A 24,342-nucleotide genomic window follows, 5' to 3' on the forward strand; every position below is an offset into this window, starting at 1 on the left:
GGAATGCCTGTATTCAATGCTTGAAAAAGACTACTATAACTGCTCCTTTATAATTGGAGCTGAGTGACAAATATAACTGGAAAACTGCTCATGAAAAGCCTCTTCTTACTCTCTCAGCCTATGCAGCTCAGTAACATAGTATCCTGAAAGGGATTTTATGCTGTACACTTTACACTTTTGACAAGGGGCTGGCTGATACCTGTCAACTTGAAGAACCTCTCAGAGCAGAATCTGCTGGGGATATCCCTGCTCTCCCATCAGACACAGCAGCCCCTAAACTGGAGATGCTGCCTCTGACCTCATGATTCATTCCGCCTCTGCCTTCAGTGCTGGGGCTGCTGCTCCCAACTTTCCTGTTTAGTGAATTCCTACCAAAAGATCCACTCCATAAACTTTTAATGGCCCAGAAAGGGTAGCATCACACTGTGTTCTGCATCCATCCAGCTCCATTCCTGGGTGTCCCTTACTTTTTCACCCACAGTTTGGTCTCCTTTCAGAAATCATTATAGCATCTGCAGAAGCACCATTATAAAAGAAACATGGTTCTTTAAGAAAATCTCACTGATTTTTGGCTTTTGTCATATTAATTTTCTGCAATGTTCTTACTCCAATTCTCCAGTTTGCCTCTATTGATTGTAATCCAATGCTCCCTCCCTCATTGTGTTCTTATTACCTAAAGTAAATTATTTGATGGCCCTGTGCCTCAGTTGTACCACCTCTAAAATGTGGATGACAGTTCCTGCCTTATAGATGTGTTGTAGGAGTAAAGAAAGGGTAGTGCAATATATACTGTGAAGAAATGGTAGGTATTATTATAACTGTTATCTTCATAATTATTCTTGTGTGGGGTATGGTAGAAATAATCCTGAATTTAGGTGAAGGATATGAAGCTGGCCTTGTATAAAATAAAGACAAATGGGTTTGGACTGAGTTCTACTGATTTGAACCCTATTGGCAAGAGTTTTTTCTCTTTTATTTTTAACACTGCCTCAGATCAGGTATGTCCTCAAGCCCCCAGAGAATGCCCTTGGGTGCTACTTTCTCCAACCACTGAATATCCACACTGAATTTACTCATAGATCCCTCCTTTCTAGATACAGAAGCAGAGACTGATCCCAGGATGTGACTCTGGAGTTCAGTTAGCCATTGCTCTGCACCCAGAAAGTCACATGATTTCCACATGCTCTGTAGTGATGCCTCTCAAACCTTAGTGCTCAGAAGAATCACCTGGAATGCATGTAAAACCTCAGGTTCCTGGTCCCCACCTTCAAATCTGCTAATCAGTAGGGTGGGAGGAAGCCATGAATTTGCATTTCTCACAAACTCCCAGGTTACACTGACACTGCTCATCTACAAACCACACTTTGGGTGGGATGAATCTACAGGGGTCAGCATAATGTACAAAACTATATGTTTTTATTACTGCTAAAGAAACAGAAAAATATATAAGGGAACTGACTCTCAAAGAACTACAGCCCTGATTAGAGATATGTAATCTTTAAACAAGAAAACATGTTGCTCTCATGGTGCAAATATTTTATTACCAGTCTTTATGGGGAAAGCAAACTGCCTTTAAAACTGAGCAAGAATACTGCATCAATGAGCCAATGCTCATCTCAAAGATTACCAAAAGTTCATAAAATTCCATATATATATTCATAACTTTTAAAAACTAGTAGACTAGAAATAGAAGAAATAAATTTCCTTGTAAACTAGAAATAGAAAGGGACAGTTTTTCACAATAAGACTATCTTTCTAAAATAATAGCTAAAATCCTTCTTATTGGTAAAGCACTATAAAGATAAAGCAAGGAGGCCTGCATTGTAATGCCATCATTATTTAACACTAATCTGAATGAAAAAGGAAGGGAAGGAAATGGAAAGGAACCAAAGGGGTGTTATAAATTTATAAATTCTGGTCAGGCAGTAGCTGTATTATTGTTTACAGATTATTGACTAGGAAAACTCAAGGGAATAAATGGAAATGCCAGTCAAAAGGATAGGAGAATTCAACAAGAGGGGTAGCTACAAAATCTACAAAACCAATAGTTTGCCTGATTAGCAACAACACGATTGTAGAGATTTGTACTAAGCTTGCAAATCACTGCAGAGAAAACAGGCCTGAGAAATGTAAGAAGATTTTGTCAGAGTCCAAGAAGAATGAGAAATGAAAGCCTAGCTCATGTGAGGAAAATGGAGAGAGAGGACCCTGCAGGAAAGGATTCCACATTCCAAAACTCATCCATATGAATTCTATAATATTTATCCCCATAATACAGTGTGGCATTGTAATAATCATCTCCTGTATTATCATAAATGAACAAGAACTATATTCTTACTTAAGTAGCTTACATCTTAAAACTTTATTACATACTGCCAAATTTTAATGTTGAACTCTGCCTTACTGAAGGAAATTTTTATCACTTATGGCACAAGAACTTGATATTTAGTAATCCATAAATACTCTTCTAACTATACAGTCCAGCATAATTTAAGTAACCATTCAGGGAAAGAAATAGGGTTTCCACTTTGATTATATTTTTATTAGAACTGTTTTAACTTTTTGCTCACTCTGTCCCTGCAAATTTAATTCAATTCCTTATACAGATGCTCTTTTAAAAATCTAGCATTAGATATGACATTTAATGAGTAATTGGCCATTTTACAAGTAAATTTACAAGATGAATTTCTTTCATAAAGAAATTTAAATAAAATTCCTGGCATATTTTATTTCATAGATTCTAAACTGGTAAAGCAATTGAATCTCCTCACCCATTCTGTGACATGCTAATCCTGTTTCCAAAGGCCACCTGAGGCCTTACTTTATGCTTAAGGCATTAGAGGCCCAAAATGTACTGACTCCAGGGTGTGGTGATTTACTTATAAATAAAGCATCTTACTAACAAGGGATGAAAATGACTTAGCAAAAACAAAAATCTCAAAGCTCTTAAGACTTAATTCGTTTTTCAGTTTGGTAGCAGAGGCAATGCTCCTGTGATACAGATGGAACAATTTTCTCCAGCACATCGTGGCTATTTATACCATTATACCCAAAAGGTGACAGTCAGCCAGGTCCCACTGACTTTTGGATAATCTCTCACATTGCCTTGACTGTACTAAGTGCCTCTTTCTCAGACATATTTAACATTAGCCTGCATTTAATTAATTATTGATGGTTCCATATTATTGTTATTGCGATTGCTACACATCATTGTTATTATATTAAAATATGTGAATTTTGTAGCATATGGTTTACCTGTTTAATAAAAATGAGTATAAATCTAAGGAAGAGGAGGCCTAGAGCAGAGACTTAGGGTCAGAAGGCCTGAGCTAATGTCCCCACCTCCTGGCTGTGTGAGCTGCATGGTTTGTCATCATTACAGTAGGACAGTAATACCTGCTCTGCCTACCTTAGCCTCCTTTCAGAGGAGTTTCTCAAATCCAAGTGTGCTGTTGGGACTCAGCCTTTACATTATCACCTGTGTTATGTCAAACTGCTTCTTGTCTCACTCATAGGGGTAATGCTGCATGGGACTCAAGCCCAAATTCAGGTGTCCAGGGAGTCTGCTTCCTACCCCAACTCTGCCCACTGTTAACTGCTTGCGTTAGGAAAAATTACTTCACCTATCTAAACATTAACTTCTTCATTTGTTAGATGGGGCTGGCATAATAGTCTTACCTCATAGGGCTATAATGAGAATCAAAAAACATGCATCACAAATTACCCCAAAGCCTAAAGGCTTAAAACAACAGACATATTATTTCATGCTTTATGGGGGTTGGGAATCTGGGCACATAGCAGGGTCCTCTGACTCAAGTTTCTCACAAGACTGCAAAGTTTCAACCAGGACTGCACACATCTCAAGGCTCAACTAGGAGAAAACATGCTTCCAGACTCACTGACGTAGCTGTTGACAAGCCTCAGGTCCTGACTGGCTGTTGCCTGGAGACTACAGTTCATTGCCACATGGGCTATTATCAACACACCCTGCTTTTCCCAGATGTTGTAGCTTGCTTTCTTCCGAACAAGGGCTAAGAGTGAGAAATTCCAAAATGGAAGCCACAGTCTTTGTGTAACTTAATCGCAGAAGTGACATCCCATCACTCCTGCTGTATTGCTTTCATTAGAGGCAAGTCACTAGTTCCAGCCCACACTCAAGAGGACACAGTTACACAAGGGCCTGAACACCAGAAGCAAGGAATCACTGAGGGCCATCTTAAGGCTGCCTACAACAATATGATAACACACAAAAAGTGGTTTGATAAGGGCTCAATTTAATATCAGCTGTTGATATTATTACCTCATGGAACTGTTCTTAGACTGAAATTAGATAATCTACGTAAAAAAAAAACTTGTAAAATGTAAGATCCATGTAAAATCAAGATTTTATTAGTTTTATTACCATTGAGAATCTAGTTCCAAATTGCAGGTGGTGATATAAGAACAGCAAACCAAGGACTAAGAGATCTGAATTCTACATCTTATTCTGTGTGTGACCTTGGAAAAACCATTTATTTGTTTCATGCCTTAGCTTTCTTATAAGAGCAAAGGTAATAACAGCCTTACTAAGATAAAATGTGGTAGTATACATAAAATTATGCTGATACCTAAGAAATTAGATGATGCTGATGATGCTGATGGCAGCAATGATAACAAGATTATATTTTCAGTTACTGCTTCTTGTTCCTTTGTTAACAATTGAATTAAACAGATGTGATTTTTACCAGTTATGTTTTAAATGTTTGTATCAAATCCTGCTACTCCCAATTTTTACAGTAACTTTATATGGCTTAATCTTATATTGCTTTGCACATTAGATATGCTGTCCTGAAAGGTAGATGCAGTTAGAATTGTTGGAAACTGACTCATAATTCAAATGTACAGAGAGGGTTTCCATATATCTAGTGGAATTTTACCATGCACGTGAGATATTGTAATATAACTAGTATTTTTTGTAATATAAATAATTATCTTTATCTAATTAACTTGAATTATCTGACACTATATCAAGTGCTCTAGAATTAAGCACACCTGTATAAACATTCTTCTAGTGTATAATCAAGTCTTATAGTTATGAAAGAAAGAACTTACCAAACAGCCTTTTGAAGTAGGCAAATATAACCAGCTCTTGGTTATCTCAAAGAGTGTTTTATGTTTGATTCTTGTGCTACCTACATTTCTCCTCTCACTGTAAACTGACACAAATTTATAGGTACAAAACAGGTAAAGTTTAAAATTCTCTGCTCAACTACTTTAAGGGTTTTCCACTGATTATAAATGCATTACATATTCATTGTAGAAAATGTGGAAATACACAAAAGTATACAGATTATCAAAATTACTCAAAACCCCATCATCAAGAGATAGTCACTATTGATACCTAGATGTATTTCTGCCCCCTCCCCTGTGTTTTCCTTTATATAGGCAGAAAATAAATTTTTCTTTTTTAACAAAATTTGAAGCATACTTGTATTTTTGATCCAATTCACTTTTTTGCAATTAACATTTTATCTTCAATACTTTCACATATAATTAAATATTCTTTAAAAAACATAACTTCTAATAAGTATATAAGATTCTATTATAAGGATATACCATAACTTATTTAACCAATCATTACTATTGGACTTTCAGGTTGTCACCCCAGTTTTTTTTTAATATAGTACTATAAAATTATAGTGTGAAAGAAATGTTTTGCATAAATCTTTGTCCTTCATTATTCTGATTATTTTAGTAAAAGTTCTGTAGCAAAGGATCCCTTGAAGTCACTAGGGGCAAATGAGGTTTGGTAACGTAAGTGCTGATAGGATTTATATACACATCATAGCCCTCTCTTCCTTTTTCCCTTCCTTCCCTCCTTTGGCAGGAATTTATAGGCTTTTAGTGCTGGAAATTGCCAAAGCAACAGCCTAATTAGGGTGGCCATCTGTCGTTTCTTGTCTACCCAGCACCCATCCCCCTTCTGTGGTAACAGTGCCCTGACTTTCCTTGAGGGACCACATCTCTTCACGCTCGATGTGTATGGTTCAGGTCAAACTGAATGCACCCTTTGCTCCAAGGTTGCATGTGACCCAGACCAATCGCATCATCTTGCTCCCCTGGCCAGTGTGCTTAGTTCAGGTATGGCCCATGATCCAGAGCAGACCACTCAAAATCAATGAAACTTAGTTCAGGGGTTTACAGGGGCCATCAAGGCATTATGTCTATACTGCTTTGGAGATATGAGGACCTGTGCCTGGAACCTCTGGGACCTGGCATAAGGGCAGAGCCTCCTAAAGATAAAAGGTTACATGGAAAAGAAAAGATGGAGAAAGGTGCTTAATTACACTGTTTGATTTTCTGATCCACCAGTGCCTGATCTACCCTGGACATTGAAGTTTCCCAAGCAGATACAGTCCTTGTTTTTTTGTTTGTTTGTTTTTGCTAAAACCAATTTAAGAGGATTTCTTTTATTTGTGCTTGGAAGGATCGTCACTAATTCAGAGATCTTCTATGCTCAATTGATGAAAATGAGTGATGATTAAGATAGTATCAGTACATAGTTTATAACTTTAGAGGTGTGGTTAAGACAGATCTGGAGGTAAACCCTAGTTCCATCACATACATTACATGACCTTTCCCCACCTCAAGCTTCCTTACCTCTACAATGAGGAGAATCCTAATACTTACTTCACAAGGTTTTGAAGGATTCAAGTTACTATGTGAAAAGTGCTTAGAACAGTGCCTGGCACTTTGTACGTGTTCTAGAAGTGTGCCCCTGCTGCTACTGTTCTTATTCTGAACTTGAAACACTGGAGGGTAAATTTCTCACATGTAGGGATTTATTGGCCAAACTATTGGGTTGTCAGAAAAGTCATGACATATATTTTCTATGTTTTTTGTTGCAAATTCCAACCGAGCTCTTCTCTCTTCTCTGCTTAGTGGACCTTCTCAAAAGTTATCCATGTCATCATCTTTGTAACAGATTTAAGCATTTAGCTTTGAGAGAGTTTGTGTCTACATGTTTGAATGCTTCTGTCAAAAGCATTTGAGAGAAGCCTGGAGCCCACAAAACAGGTTTATGATAACAATTAGCAGTTATCAGGCCCTATTGTTAAGACTGTAGGTTATGACTAATAGCTCAAAATAGCTTATATAACTGAATATCTTTTATTATAATGAATTTAGTTAAATTCACTTTTTAATTAAAATTAAAATATGTTTTATTATGATTTCTATTATTACAAGGTGAGTGGAAAAGAAATACTTGGTACCCTTCCCAGCTTTTTATTTTGTAAATAAAATATACCTCCCTACTAAACCAGTTGCTTATGCAGAATGCTTAAATCAATCTGTGTTTAGTTAGTAGGTTCCCATTACCTGCTGAGCACTGGGTGAGCATGTTTGCTGGGGGAGGCAGCTGGCCTCTCTCAAATGTAAATCAGATTTCATCATGTCTGGCTCAGAGAGAACGTGGCATATGGCAAATGAATACACAGCTGCCTGGTGAATTTTTCTGCAGAGAATTAGTCTAATACCTAAATGCACAGTGAATAAAACATTTTCTAAATAAGAATATAATGTTCAAATTCCTTGTCACTGTTAAAGATTAAGAGGCAGTTCATTCCTTTGAATTATAACAAAATCCCACTATCTTATTTGAAAAAGCATGTTACCTAATATTTAAGGTCATACTATTCAAGTCCAGACTGCCTTTTAAATTCTATTATTAAAAAACATTTTCAGATAGCTACCATCTCCTGTTATTAAAATACAACCTCTTCTTTGAATACAGGAGTTTTCCGTAAGGCCTTGTAAGGCTCTGATGAAATGGGAAGCATGGAGGAATAGAGTGTGGTGGGAGGTCCCTGGCCTGAGACTCTGGAACAGTCAGATCAGACTTCAAATACAGCTCTGCCACTTCTTGGCTGCCTGGCACTGAGCAAGGTACTTAACTACCCTCTGCCTTAGTTTCCACATCTGTAAAATTATAGTAATAATATTGTGCAATGATGATGATATTACAAATTTCATAGGATTGTCAGAATCAAAATGAGAAAATACATACAATGTGTGAGCCTAGCACCTGCTGCCTAATAAGCACTCAAATATAATGACAGCTGCTTTGTTGTTGGTTCTGAGGTTTTGCTGAATTATCTTTGTAACCATGGCAAAATTATCAAACCTTTCTGGGCCTCAGTTTTGTCATCTTTCCAAGTAAGTTACCAGATTCGGTCAAAAATGCCTTTCAGGCTTAAAATGCCTACAGATGTGGAGTAAACCCTAAAACCTATTACAGTGTCAGAGTTGGGAGAATTTTTTTTAACCTGTTCTTTCACAATGAAATTGAGCTGCATCCATTCTGCAAGGGTGACCATCTTCTCAGGTGAAACAGAAAGGTTCATCCACTCATAACTTTTCATTCATCCCATGCTCAGATTTTTCACCACTTGTTTGGGGAGGAGAGTTCAATGGTTCGTGGAAGAACTTTCCTCATCACGACGACTTTAATAGTATTATAGACATTATTTCAGATTCTATAATGAAGCCTTATCATACTCAAAGGACTTTATGATTGTGACAATACAGACAAAAGTAGCCAATTCAAATATGAACTTGGTTAATGAGGATCACTAATGTAGATTTTTTTTCCCCCTCTCAATTGTTTTGGCAGGGTGGGTGTTGGATGCACTGTCTAGTTATGTACACTGATTAAGCTAACCTAAAAATCTCCTTATCAGACCTTAACTTTGTACTTCACCAACACAGCCTTTGAAGTATTTGTTTTTCTTTCATAAAGTTTTTAACTTTTTTTTTGCCTCCAAAAATAAGAAAACAATTTAAATAGCATTACTTCCAGCCTAGACTGTGAGAGCCTCCATATGTCATCATTAAATCTAAATTGATTAGTATTTTTTTCCTTAAAAGAAACTTTTAAGGAGAAAATTAGTGCCATTTTTAAAACTAGTTTCATTTCTTATGTGAACAACTATGGCTATATTGATTTATGAACTCTGGGAAGAATTACCACTAGGGAAAAAGACAGGCTAGAAGAGCATTCATTGTTAAGCAGATTTTAAACTGGTAATAATTACCCTCTTACATGTGTTTAAGTACTAACTGATATGTATACTAATTTTTCAAAACTGAATTGTAGATTGATAAAGTATATATTCAAAACTCAATTCACTGGAAGAATAAAGAATAGTTATGTCTATTTAAATATACCCTGTGAAACTGAAAAAATGTTTTTCTTCTAATATGTAATATGAATGGAATTTAAAGTGGTACACAATATTTTTGGTCCCCAGATTCACTACTGGCATAAGTACCAGAAAGTAAAATAGAAACTCAACACAACCAAGTGTTGGCAAATGTCCTTTTATTTGATTGTTAAGAAACTTATAACTACCATTTCATTGATGTGAATCTTCCTTAGCTGAGGCTCTCTTGATTACAAGTAACATATTCCCACTTCAAATTAGCTTAATCATAAAGGGAATTTATTAGAAGATGCTAGGATATCTGGTGGAATTCAAGAGCCAGAACTAGCTGTTAGGCAGTTATCGAGAGAGAATCTGGAACCCAGTGTGCATGTGTCTCTCTTTTCTTTCCTCCCCTCCCCTCCCTTGTTATCCTCTCTCTGGTTTGGTTTTCAGAGCTTCTGCATGCATGTGGCCAAATACAGGTGTTCCACAGCTCCTTAGTTTAGATATCCAGATTCAAACAATTCAGCATCTCTTACAGTTTCAGATATTTAAAAAGAGACTGATTGGCCCAGCTATAGTTAGGTGTCTAGCTCTGGCCCAATCAACAATGTCCAGGGGGTGAGGTTATGGAACACAAACACGGTTGCTGGAAATCTAATCCTAGCAGGAGGGAAACAGTGTGCAGAAAACAGAGGATGTGGATTGCAGAGATACTACCCCAAAAGTTGTCTATTCTTCCTTTTGGCTGGCACATGTCTGTACATGCGCGTGTGTGTGCGCGCGCACGCACACACACACACACACACACACACACACACTCCTACCTTTCTTCCCATTTATTAAGAGCTCTCCCTGCCAAATGTGATTTAACTATCTTACATTAAACTACACTCTCACCCATCCTCTTCCTAAAGGCAGATAATCCAATTAGTCAAAAATGCCATCAATGGACCCCTCTTTAAAGTGAATGATTTCCAGATTAGTCCATTTTCCCTCTAGATCAGACTCCATTTTGTTCAGACGACACTCCTCTGCATCCTGCAATGCAGTGGTTAAATGGAAAAATTAGCAACCACAAATTAGAAAAAAATACAAAATGCAAAACTCTTCACTGCAACCATAAATTGGCTACCAGAGCAGAGAATATATTACATCCCACAGGACAAGGATCATGAGGTAAAGGGTATGATAAACATGTTTTGTTGGCATCCATTGGTGTTGGGGTGGGTTCCTTGCTTAAATTAATCAATCGTTGCACTACAACATGATACAAATAATGGTATTCTTTCTGTGTGCCGCCCTGAGTGATTCAGCTACTCAGTTCCACGTTCTCTGTAGCTCTCTTAATTGTAGCCTTCTCTATTGATAAAGTTTCTCTCTTAGTTAGGAGTCTTTGCAGGTAAAAACATGCACAGATACAAAACTACACACTTCAAGTAAGCTTAGGGAAAAATAAGCTGGGAGGAGGTGTATCAGAAGGATGCAGGGTTGTATCAGTTAGCTTTCATTGAATAACAAATGACCCCCAAAACTTAATACATAAAAGAGCACCCCTTTTTTAACTCAATTTTGGAGATTGGCTGGATAGTTTCTGCTGTGGTCCAGCTCAGCTGGTCCCTGCTGAGATTACTCTTGCATCTGCACACAGCTGGCAGGTCATATATAATAAGCCTGATGATCTAGTATATTCTCACATTTCTGAGGGTTGCCAGGCTGTCAGCCTGTGTAAAGGAAGCAGGTGGGCCATGTGGTTCTCGACATCCAGGATACTAGACAAGGTGTCTTCATGTGGTGGTCACAGGGATCCCAAAAGAGCAATGGAGGAAGCCGAGAAGCTCTTGAGACCCAGATTCAAAACTCACACAATTTCATTTCTGCCATATTCTATTGGTCAAAGTAACTCATAAGGTCCACCTCCTGATGGAAAGACTGCAAAATATCACGGCCTTTTTTCAACCTCCAGCAAGTGATATTTCAAGGAAGTCAAAGATAATATATGCATGTCCAGACACTACAGCGGCTGGAACTGGGAATGGTAAAGCTAGCAGAGCCTAGGAGAGTTCCCTTTTTAGTCAGGCTGCCTGCCTCTCATCATGAGGTATCTTGCTGTGCTCCTCTCAATAAGACAACTAACTTTATTCTATGACTTTCTTCTCCTCTTTGGTGTGTGGGTTCGAGACCAGGCAGGACTGTCCCATGCTTCACCAGTGTGCATGTCTCTTGACACCAGTTGGGCAGCTATTCACCCAGGTTGTCCACTGTGTCTGGGTGGAGAGCCATAGAATAGACACATGGTTGCTGGGAGCCCATCCTGTGGGAAGGGAGGTTGTGGGATCCTTCCCAGAGGATGAGAGACCCAGAGGCACTTTCTGTCAGTGTATAATGACAAAGACTGCATGCCGTGAGATAGACAGCTCCCCAAGTGAAATGAGTACTCTATTACCACATCAGTAGCAGGCAAGTGCAACAGAAATTGAAAACAAGGTTGTCATTTTCTTTTATTCCTTCTGAATCTGAAATGCCTATCAAATAGCCTCTGTTCTTTTGAGTTTGTAAACAATATTTAATGGAAGTCAAACTTGGTCTGCTGCATGTTTTTCCCCCTTATCTTGGGAGCATCCCATAATGAAAGAAATACTCTAGAGCACCATCACAGGATGTGTCTGGGAAATGAGTGCAGCATAAGCGAGAGCAAATGGACTGTCTGCTTCCTGATAGCCAGCATGATTTTCAGGAGCTTCCCTGAGCCCTTGTCTTAGGACTTCACCCCACTTTCCTATACTTCCCAGAGGTCCAGCAACAATCAGCCTCCCTGGCAGTCTTGTTGTGGCAAACATATCTTTTGCTGGCACCACCATTTATTTCTACAGAGCGATTAGGAGGGAGCATGGCCCCATGCAGATGAGCTCCCCATCTACATTTGCCAATCATGTGACCTCAGGCAGGGCCTCCTCTCTGTCAATTTGTCACCTGCGAAATCTAGATTTGAAATATCTGCTCTGGCTGGTACTCCATATGTTGGTTATCGAGATCAAATAAGACCGTGTCTTTAGGTGGTAGCACTTTGAAAACAGCAGAATGTTCCACACATGAAAAGAAGTGGAACTTCTCTCCCCGATACTTGGTAGTGAGACCAGTTGCCACAGGTCATTTTATGCCCAGTGTCATAGTACAGAAGTGAAATCCCACCTTGGAAATGGAGGAGACCACGTACAGTATTTTTGCTCTGCCACCCCAGCCTGCGGCTGCTCCTTGCAGTATCTTGGAGGCTTTTCCTCTGAGCCTTCCTCTTTAGGTAGAAACACCTGACTGTTCAAGTCCAGCAGAAGAAGGTTGAAGGCATGAGAATTTAACAAAATTTGGTATTCCCAGAGAGCCTCCAGAGAGCCTGCCAGTGGGTTCAGTGACGCCTTATCACACTGTTCTAGCTTAGAAGAACTTTGGCCCACCCACCTTCTGATATCTCTTCCGTAGTTTTCTCCTAAATTTAGTATTGCCTCCTCTGGCTTCCTTTGAACTTTTCTATAACAGATGATGCTTTCCCATCCTTGAAATTTTTTCCAAATGTCAAGCAGACCCAAAATTGTAAGATGCTAAAACACTCAACCTTCAAATTATGTTCTGGATGTAGTACCTTTTGCTATTATTTTTAATTCTTACACTTGAAGTTTTTCCAGCACTCCAAAGTTTTATTTTGATAAATGTCAAATCTACAGAAAAATGGAAAGACTAGTACCATGGAAGTGGGTATATTCTTCTAGATTCAACAATTCTTAACATTTTCCCACCTTAATTTGCCCTCTGGCTGTCTCTGTGTGTGTGTGTGTGTGTGTGTGTGTGTGTGTGGTTGTGTGTGTGTGTGTGGTTGTGTGTGTGTGTGTGTATGTACACAAATATAAACACATTATGAATATTCATGTATGTCTATATGTGTGTATATGTATACATAAATGTGTAGGTTGAACTATTTTAAGTCACAAGATAGTCTGGGCTCATTTTTGACTTTCGCTACACCAATTTGGAATCATCCATTTCTCCAAGGTGTACTGGTTTCTTTTAATGGGGAATAGGGCTTAGAAACCACAACTTGGGCTTTAGGTATACTTGTTACTATGGTTTCATTGCTTCTAGGCTTTCTTAGTGAATAGAACTAGGAAAACGGTTTTAAATTACTGATTTATATTAATGTTTGCACTTCATATCTAACACACAGGGTTCTTCCTCACCATCCCATTATATATTTATGTCTCTCTTCTTTCATAGTGAGAACTCTTGTTTCCAACTACAATAATATGCTTTCTCACGTGTTCTACCCTGCTGCATGCACAAAATAATTTCATAATTATGGTACCAATAATCACTGCTAACAATAAAGCTCCTGAATAAAGGTCAAGATTTCTTTGCAGTTATTTTCCTCTTTAGAATATATATCATTTAGTATTATAGAGTATGTGTCACTATATTATCAGTTTGATTAGGTACATTGTTTCTAATTATACACCATTTTATAATTTGCTTTTTTCCATTGTTTTTCAATTCATTATTCTTTGAACACGTAAAATATTTATGAAGTTCAAAAGTCAGAATATCTATCTATCTATCTATATATATATATATATGTATATTTTAAAGTACACTTAGAGAAGTAAATGTGTCTACTCTTTTTACTTCATTCTTACCCACTTTTCACAGGTAACTATTTGCATTAATTTTTGGTTTATCTTTCTTGTGTTTCTTTTTGCAAACTAAAGACATACATTTACCTTTTGTCTTCCACAAAAAGTAGATATATTCTTGTACACCTTGCCTTTTGTTGCTTATAAGTATATCTTGGGCATAGCTTCATATCAGTTCAAAGAGATGTTCCTCTTGATTATTTTTCATGACTACATAGTACACTGTTGTGTGGATGAACCATAGCTTATTCAACCAACAGCGTGTGCAAGAGCTTTAAAGTTGTTTCTACTTCATTGTTGTCGTATTTTAACACTTGCCACAGCCATCCCAACCTTCAAAAACCACCATCCTGATCACTAAGCAGCCATCAACATCAAGGCAAAGCCCTCCACCAGCAAAAAGGTTCAGATTATGATTAGCATTTTTTGGCAATAACGTATTTTCAAATTTAAAAAAAAAGTTATTTCTAGTATTTTACTTTTAAAATAACATTGCAATGATTAATGTTGGGCTTTTTTTATATTTTTAGAGGTAAATTCACAGAAGTAGGATTACTAAGACAAGGGTAAAACATAGTCATATAGTGAATTCCTACAAATGTGAGTGCTAAGTCAAAATGTAAATATATGTGTAGGTTTGTTAGATATTGTCTGATTGCCATATTAGCAGTGTGGGGGAGTGGTATTTTCTCTCAACCTTGCCCAGTAAAGTATATTGTCAGTTTTGTTTTAACTTTTGCCAGTCTGCTAAGTGAGAAATAGTATTACAGTATAGCTTTTTTTTATGGATTTCTCTTATTATGAGTAGAGAGAATTTGAGCATGTTTTCATATATTTAGAATTCATCTATTCATCTTGTCTATGAACTGTCAATTCATGTCTTTTGACCATTTTGTATGTTGAGTTTGGTTTTTTTCACTTAAGGAGCTCTTTTTATATTAGGTAGATTAGACTTTTATCTTCCATACGTGCTACAAATATTTTCTTTCTGTGTATTTGTGTGTGTCTGTGTTGTGCTGTGTAACTTCTCTTAATATAGTCAAATTTATTAATATTTTCTTTTATTGCATTTAGATTCTGCTTTTATAAAGGCTTTTCCCCTGGGCTATAAAGGAGTTGACCTACATTTTCTTCTGTTCTTGTTTAGTTTCATTTTTGCATTTGGAACTCTGATTAATTTGGAATTCTGGTATGGATCTAATTTTATCTTTTTCAAACTGCAATCCAATTTTCCCAACGCCACTTATTTATAAGTCCATTATCTTCCCAGTGGTTTTAGCTGCCATTTTTATCATAATCAAAATTTCCATTTGCACTGGAATATATTTGGGGATTTTTTATTCTGTTCCATTGGTCTGTCTATTCAAGCACTAATATAAACGTGATAACTTTCCAACTGGGTTTCATACAACAGCCACTCCTTCTGCTATTGGTGCTTGTAAGGGGTGAAGGGCGGAGGTTTCATCAGGCCCAGTATCTCACAGTTTAAAGACTTGGAAAAGTCTTTGTGGTAGACAGACCCTAAAGTGATTCCCAATGATTCCACCTTTTGGTATTCCTGCCTTTGTGTACTGTCCTCCTTTTCAGTGTGAATGGGACCTGTGACTTGATTCTAACCAGTGAAATACACAAAGGTGAAGGGATGCCACTCCCTTCCATTATGTAAGACTGGGTGTTGCTAGCAGACATACTCTCACACTCCTGCTGACCTGGGAGAAGCAAACAGCTATATTGTGAACTACAGATTAGACCATAAGGCAGAGAACTGGGGGGTGACTTCTAGGAGTTGAGAGCAGTCTCTGACCAACAGCCAGCACAAACAAACAAGAAAATGGAAGTTCTTGAGTCTCTCTCTCTCTCTCTCTCTCTCTCTCTCTCTTTCTCTCTTTCTCTCCCTCTCTCCATTCTGAACTTTAAACAAGCAGGCTGTCGTGAATCCTACAGCTACAAGGAAATTAATTTTGCCAATAATCTGAGGAGGCTTGAAATTGGATCTTTCTGTCTTTGAGCCTGTGACAGACACCTTGATTGCAGCCTTGTAAGACCCTAAGCAAAGGACTCAGCTAAGTCACGCTCAAATTCCTGATCACAGAAACTGTGAGACAACACACATGTGTGGTTTTAGGATGCTAAGTCTGTGGTAGTTTACCTACATAGCAATGAACTAAGAGTGTTCAATCTTCAACCTAAAAATAACATTTTAGATAATAGAATCTTAAGTGTGTATGACTGTGTGTAGGCTTGAATGTGAGAATATGTGTGTGTGAGAGAGAGAAAAATGACACATTAAAAAATTAAACACATTTTTTAAAACATGGTTTTTTTAGAGTCAGAAAGAGCTAGGATACTACTCACTTGCCCTATGGCCTTGTGCACATTAGGTACATTTTTTTGTTTGTTTCATTTTCGTGTGTGTGTGTGTGTGTGTGTGTGTGTGCGTAAAAAGAATAACCTCACCAACCTCAGAGTTCTATGAGAATTAAATGATTACGGTGTATGAATATGCCCAGCACATTGTTTGGCCATGCTCGAAGACTGTAAAGTTAGGGTTTTGATTATTTGCTTGATTCTTTATTAGTCTTCACTGGGTTCAATGGCTGAGTTCCACTACATGCCAACCTTGTCGTTCAGTATATAAAACAATGTGGGATTGCTAAAACAGCCAGTCTTCAGATTCCCAGCAAGCTTATGGCACTGAGACAGCTCAGTAAAACCTACCCAACTGAATTTAAGAATCCTTGGAGGCATATCTTTGGGGACATTTTAAAACACCCTTAGGCACCAAACCAGGAAGAATTTTTGCTCAAGTGGATCTGGCACTGTGGGACTTTTCAAAAACAATAAACTTACAACATTGTTTAAAGCTAATTATGAGGTGACTACTTGAGCAACATATTCCAAATAATTCTAGTCTAAGAAGAATTTTCCACTTTAACCTTTTAAAAAGGCAAAAAAAAAGGAAATATCTTTTTTTCCCTCTTAATATCTATATCAAATAACCTCTATTTGTTAGGACATTTGGAAGTTTACTTTTATGATAGATGCTGGCCAAGACCATTTGTGTTTTTGTGAAACATTGTTAGAATTAAATTCCAGAATTCAAGATAAACTTTCCCTTACACTGTCACTTTTCCCCTACCTATTAACTCTGTAGGACTCTCCGTGAAGACCTCAGCCCTGCCATCTCAATCATGTGCATTGGAGAAGGAGCACAGTGGGGCCTATCTCCCAAGTCAGTTGATTTGAATGTTTACTGCTTTCCATTTGTTTCATAAGTTCTTAAAAAATAAATCATTTTTTTTTCAGTGGGAAAGATTTATATGCATTTACATGGAAAGATTTTAAAGGTATGTTGTTAAATGGGAAAAAAAGTAGGTGGTGGAATGAGGACTTAGCAAGATCTCATATGCATGGAAATGTGTGGGCAAAGGTGCATGATGGGTAACCCATGGAAGAGGAATGTGGTATGAAGGAGGAAAGGGACCTGACACCTTTGCTTATGTATGCTTCAATATTATTTAAATGTTTTACATTTAGGATATATTTACATATTGTTTAATTTTTTAAGCTGGGTTTTAATTGAAAAAGAACATGTAGTCCTTGATCAATAGAAGCACCTGTCATTGAGAAGCTTATACTTAAATGTCAGCTCATTGAAATCACCTTCCGTGACCACTCTTACATACCGACTCTTTTTCCAGTCTGTCCTTGCTTCCTTTTTTTTTCTCAAAACACTCTTCACAATGCAACATTAACCAGTAGAGATGTTTTTTGGCCTCTCCCTTCACCAACTAGAATGCAGGTTTTGTGATGGCAAAGTCGCCTCGTTCTTGTTCAGTTTCCGTTCTCCAGTGCCCTTGTACCGTTGTTTTCAGCGGCACAACTCCAAAGGGGCAGGAGCCGCAAGGAAATGTAGAAATTTGCCCCAGTTTTACATCTTCTTCCAATGTACCTTTCTCTTCTTTGTTAGAGACACTGTTTCAAGGGCCCCAGAGAAAATTTGTTCAAAGGATTCTAGCAGTCACAGGCTGGGGAAGAGAAGTACCTACAATACATGTTGGCCTGGCTCCCAAACAGTATGAGGCTGTGTGTTATCAGGGTTTTCCAGGAAAACAGAACCAATAGGATGTGTGTGTGTGTGTGTGTGTGTGTGTGTGTGTGTGTGTGTGTGAGAGAGAGAGAGAGAGAGAGAGAGAGAGAGAGAGAGAGAGTTTAAGGAATTGGCTCACACTACTGTGGGGGCTGACAAGTCCAAAGTCTGCAGGGTGGGCCAGCAGGCTGGAGATCCAGGGAAGAGTTGTTGTTACAGCTCGAGCCCAATGGAAGTCTGAAGGCAGAGTACCCTCCTCCTCAGGAGACATTAGTCTTTTTTCTCCTAAGGCCTTCAACTAATTCAATGAGGCCCACCCTCGTCTGTAGGGTGATCTGCTTTACTCAAGTCTACTGATTTAAATGTTAATATCATCTAAAATTATATATATATATATATATGTAAGGAAGAAGGGGCAAGTCACTTCCTGACAGAACCTCTTTTAACACTCTTTTTAAGTAATGATTAGAAAGAGAATCAGAAAATAGAACCAAGTTCAGCAGTGTGAGTCCTAGCTTTCCAGTCTCATCTCAGCCCAGAGCCAAGATAAAGCTGTTGTCAGAGACCAGGTAGCTCCAAATCCCCACTTTGTCTGTAGTGACACCTTCCCTAATGTCACTATATTCTTGAGTACTAGTAAGGAAGCCAACCAGTTCTACCCAATTTACAGATAAATAGATTGAAATGCAGACTGTGTAAACAAGCAAACTTAAGTGGCACACTGAACAAGTTGTGCAGATAAATCAGGATAAGATTTGGCAGTCAAGTTTGAAAAGCTTATCTTTTGGGTTTACATTATTCCAGCTGGTGACCTTCACCAGTTAGACCCTCTTTATGACTCAGCTCAGGCAGATGTTCTGCTATCACAGATATTCTGTCAGGTGATCCGCTGAGGTGCAGGTGGCCAGAGGAGTTGATCAGGGACAACCACTCCTGGAAAATGGGGGTTTATGAAAGAAAGGCTGGACTGGGGGGGTCAAAGGAACAGAATTCCAATAGGGTTAACCCCTCTCTGGGTAATTTGGGACACATCACTTAATCTTCAAGCCTCAATCAGTTTTCTCTCTGATTCTCTCCCAGCCTAACAATATCATGGGATAGCTAATCTCAGATGCTCCGCTGGCTATAATGGCCTTAGGCCTCTCTCCTCATGCCTAAATTAACTAACCCCACGTGCCTTCAAATAGCTGCCACTGCTACTGTGGATTTTATTTCTACCACTTAAGAAATAAAAAACCATATTAAAAAACATTTATTTGTACCACAATGGTGAGTCAGAATACAGTTCTGAATTGCTTTACACATAAACTCTATGTTTATCTCATTATAAATAAAAAATAATACGGCGCCAGTGATAAAAATAAAGCTAGAAACTGTCAAGAGAACCTGGTCATATTTCCAAATCCTACTATGTTCTTTAATAGCTTGGTTTTAAATAAGTTTCTAATATTTGGGGAGTCAGTTCTTCCTTTTTAATATTCTTGTTGCTCACTTGATTCAGAAAATCTCTTGTTGCCATGGAAGTCGACTGGGTTTCTGCATCTGTTTTAAAATACTCTTCATGCCTTTACAATTAAAAGTCATACCTAATTACAATGCTAAATGATCGAATGTGAGATCACGTGTGAAATAAAAGAGAATACTTTTTCTAAGTGTATTATTCTACCAGAATTTAACTCTTTCCCATTCTTTCACATCCAACTTGAATACAACTGAAGTGTGACTAAAATCAATTATGGAAGTTTAATTTGCCCAAGCTCAGGGTAAAATTTTATTACTCTTTTCCTGAGCATCTGGCTATTCTAATTAATTTTCTTCTTATCAGCAGATTTAATGATTCACTTCCATGCCCTTCTTTTGCCAAGTGAGTCAGAGCAGTATTGTTAGCCAGAGGTGTCTCCTTGGCTGTTAAGAAGCTCCGACCCTGGATAAAGAAACAAGCAGCGTGTTGAACAGGAGAAGAGAGATGAGGTTATGGCTTTGAGTAGTGACTGTCACCTTTATTTTGCCCTTGGGATTTGTAATGTACACACACACACACACACACACACACACACACACGCATCATTGAATGTATCCTTATGTCAGTAACAAATGGTAAGTGCAGATGAGGGCATAGTCCACATTTTTTAACCTAGTCTAAATTCAGCTTTTTTGCAGAGCTGCACCTGAGTAACCCCCTTTAAATCAGAGCTCTCTGATGACTCCCAATTCCTTTAACATATTTGGCTACTTATGTGCCTCTGCTGTCATTGCAAAGTCACAGGCTGACATGCACAGCAGGGAAGATAAGTAAGAAATACATGAACTTGTGGTACAAGTTCAGACTCCAAGCATACGTGCTCATGACTGGCATTGAGGGAAATGTCAAACCTGCTAAAGAAAAAGGAAGACTCTGATATGATTGCCTACAATTAAGAGTGGAGACACATTAAATCTGAAATGGTAGGCATGGCACCTACCCATCCATGAAAGACATGAAAAGGTCCCTGGTCCACTGCAGCCCTCAGTCGGTTTCTTTACTCTTTCCTAAGGTACGTGGCTCAGCCCCATACACTGAATGTCTGCCAGTACTAAAAATGTGTGGGAAAACAGATGCATGAACATAAATACATCCGTGTGGAAGGGTACCATTGCCAACAAAAACTGGAATGAGGTTAACATCGCTTGTAGAGAAACAATAAATCGACAACCCATGACCTGTGCTTCTTTCTGCCTTGCCATTAATTCTCAAGGCTAATCTTCTAAATAAGAACTGCCTTTTCAAAAGAAGTTTTTCCATGTACCTTCTTGTTCACAAGAAGATTGTGAATCACATAAAGCAGGTGAAATTCTGTTTGCACATTAAGAATTTCTTGGTGATGAACAATGGAACGGTTTATAAAATGTGGGTGTGTGGTCTCCAAGCCTGGAGCAAGTAAAGGAAAAAAGCAAAAACCATTTGCCTGAAGTCGTTTGGGTCTGAAATACAGGGATCGAATGAGAATTATCTTAACCAGTTGTGAAACTGCTCAGACCTAGATATGAAGAGACTAATATAATCATTTACCCTATAAATACTTGTCAAGCACCTCCTACATGCCAAACACGATGCCTGGCACTGGAAACACAAGGAACAGGCTCTGTGATCAAGGTCCTCATAGTCTTATGGGTGAGACAAACACACAAGCAAAAATTACCATTCAGTCCAGGACATAATTTTAGAAAAACCCAAGAGAGAAGTGCATGCTGGGTGCTATGGGACCCAGAGGAGAGGCAGCTTATCTGGGCAATGCATGCTAGAAAGGCTTCCTGACAATATCCAGTCCTCCATTCTAAAACCTAAATTGTCATGTGATGATGAAGAAAGCTGATACAGTCACCTGTAGGAATTCAACAATATGCACTGGAATAGTATCCTGGGATGTGGGATAGGTTGCACTATGAGCACACAAGACAAAAGTCAAGTATATATATTTACAATTATTTGTGAAATTCCTGCATGTTGCTTATAAAATACTATGTACATGAATATATGCAGTTTTATACTATAATTATATTCAGTAATACATATGCATAAATATGTGGTATAAGCAATAAATACAAGAATCACAAAATGTGATAGAGGGCCATACACATTTAGTGATATAGCAGAATTGTTTGCAGTATTTAAATTATTTCTTCCTCCCTCTGCCTTTATTTTTTTCAAGCATGGGTAATTTGATTTGTCTAAGTTAAAAGAGCATGTAGTATGATTACACTGCATTACTTTGACTTCTCTTTATACCAGTAATAAGTTATAATTTGAACAAAAGTCCTCAAAATAGCTTAACAAATCCTCTTAAAATAGTGATTCACATACTGAAGAGTTAAATGAAACAGCAGTAAAATAAACCTTCACAAATAACTAATGTTTATTAATTTTAGTATCCTTAGATTGTTTAATGCTCTGCCATTATGAAGAATTATTTCATTTGTAGGAATGATAACTTTTACATAAAATTGCAACTGATAATTTAATAAAGGAAACCATACAGCACCATTAAAGAAATGAAAAGGAACATCATTAGAGACATGTTCTCCGAATTTCTGTGCTTCATCCACCTCCAGATTGTTGGTTTTTTCGGGCTGTTGCTTTAGAACCAAATCTGCTCAATTAACATCACCTTCTGCCTTGCTTCTGTTGCCTCTTTAGGCCAAGTTCCACCTCACTCCATGCCCCATATGCAGCCTCCAAACCAATCCTGACTTGAGGGACTCAGCATGTTGGGCTTCCTAATCCCTTTCAGTGGAGCTGTCTAAGGGGCTCCTCCATCAATCCTGGGGCTGCTCACTGATGCTCTGACCCAAAGTGTGACCAGAGCTAACCACTAATGGTAGGCAATTCTGAATCTACTTACCATCTACAGAAGTGTTCCCTACCTGATAGTGAGGCTCCCATTCCTGGCATAGAATCTATCCCACTCCCCCCACCTTCTGAGTCCCAGTTCAGGAATTCTCAATGATTCTCAACTGAAAACATTACAAGTCCTCAATGCAGTGGTTCTCAAATGTGACTGCATATTTTATTCACCTAGGATTTTTTTGTTGTTTTTGTTTTTGCTGTTTAATACCAGTGTCAGGCCCTACCACCATAGATTCTGATTTAATGGTTCTGGAGTGGGTTCCAGTCATCAGCATTTTGTATAAGTGTCCCAGGTGGTTCTAATGTACTGCCTGAGTTGAGGACAATTGCCCTAGTAGGCTCAACAAATAATCCCAGTCTCACCTTCCCAGGCAATGCCAAAAGCATTTTCCATCCAGGGATTGTACGCGCGCGCGCGCACACACACACACACACACACACACACACACACACACACACACACACACACACCAGACTTGCTATAAGCAAGTAACTCCAGGAATGATAACAAATAAGTGGTTTTTCTCTATAACTAAGTAGTTCTAACTGATACAGTCTTTCTTGGAGGGTTGTAAGGGATAAAAGGATAAAGTAGTTTCATAATTTTTCAGACTCATCAAGATTTAAATATAGGAAATGCCTTGGCCATGTGGAATTTGAGAGAAGAATAATATTACCAAGAAGAAAGAAGAGGAAAAAACAGAGCCAAAAACAAAAGTCAGGTAAAGCCATTAGTCCAAAGAAAAAAAGAGATGAAATGAGGGGAGAGAAAAGTAAGGAGGAAATAATTGAGACTTTATGGACAGTTAATCTTACCTGTTAACAGATTTACAAACAAAGGAAACCTCTATCCAGATATTAGTATCACTGAAGCCCTGTGGTGTAATGAAAAGTATACAACTCTTAAACTAAAATGGACAGGTTGGATCACGCCTCTACCTCTTTCTAGCTCCGAAACCGTGGGCAATTGTGGCAGATTTTCTGAGATGCCCACAAGACCTCTTATAATACATGCTCTTCTTACAATGTGACATTAAATCTTTTAATGAGAGGAGGGGGGTCTAGTCTATGTTCTTCATCCTTTGAATCTGGGTGGGCCTATGACTACAATGGATGTGACACTACCTGACTTCTGAAACTGTCATGAGAAGCAATATAGCTGTTTTGGGGAAGATCTCTCTTGGGCTGCTCCCTCTTGGATCCTAGTAACCATGATGTAAGAAAGCAAGAAGCCACTTGTAGATATTGTGCCCAACAGCTCCAGCCAAGGTCCCAGATGCCCACCACCATCAACCTCCAAAGTGAGCCTTTAAATAATTCTAGCCCCACCCTTCCAGGCATTCCCAGCTTCAAGTCTTCCCAGCTGAGGCTCTAGACATAGAGGAGCAGAGACAAAGTACACCCACCATGCTTTTTCTGAATTCCTGATCCACAGAATACTGAAGTACAATAAAATAGTTGTTTCATAGCATGTTTGTGTTGGGGGTTGTGACATAGCAATAGATAATTGGAATAGCAAGTTATTAATACATACTCTTCTAAGGTTTGGTTCAATGGTTTTGTAAGGTTTTGGTTCAGTACAATCTCCTTTGTAAGGCTGTGTTGAAAATTAGAAATAATATGTGTAATTTACCTGGCACAAAATAAGTGCTCAATATTTGACATCAATTCATGATATGATTGTCATTCATTTCCATGAACTATTATCTCTTTGAGATCTGGCCTCTGCCACCACTCTAGAATTGCCCTTCAAATGTAAGGACGCATAAGAATGTGAACAGAGGGCCAGCCAAGTGGCTCAGTTGGTTAAGAGCGTGAGCTCTGAGCAACACCGTTGCCGGTTCGATTCCCACACGGGCCAGTGAGCTGTGCCCGAGCTGAGCTGCTGCTGAGCTGCCAACAGATGGCAGGATGGCTCAGCTGGTGAGAGCATGTGTTCCTAACAACAAGGTGCTGGTTCAACTCCCACATGGTGGGATGATGGGCTATGCCCACCCATAACTA

At 38.4% G+C, this 24,342-nt stretch overlaps 1 protein-coding gene across 2 annotated transcripts in view; it reads left to right on the plus strand.

The window, feature by feature from the left end:
- Window positions 1-24,342, plus strand: part of HTR1E (5-hydroxytryptamine receptor 1E) — a 77,050-nt gene that overhangs the window by 6,948 nt on the left and 45,760 nt on the right. Inside the window, exon 2 of one of the 2 annotated variants that reach the window (XR_002126144.1) lies at window positions 17,019-17,099. The exons of the other annotated variant lie outside the window; for it this stretch is intronic. The gene's annotated coding sequence lies outside the window, so the exon portion shown is untranslated. Of the gene's footprint in view, window positions 1-17,018; window positions 17,100-24,342 lie in introns of those variants that run through there. 2 annotated transcript variants of the gene reach the window in all.

This window comes from Hipposideros armiger, unplaced genomic scaffold (assembly GCF_001890085.2).
Source record: "Hipposideros armiger isolate ML-2016 unplaced genomic scaffold, ASM189008v1 scaffold_358, whole genome shotgun sequence".
Lineage (NCBI taxonomy): Eukaryota > Metazoa > Chordata > Mammalia > Chiroptera > Hipposideridae > Hipposideros > Hipposideros armiger.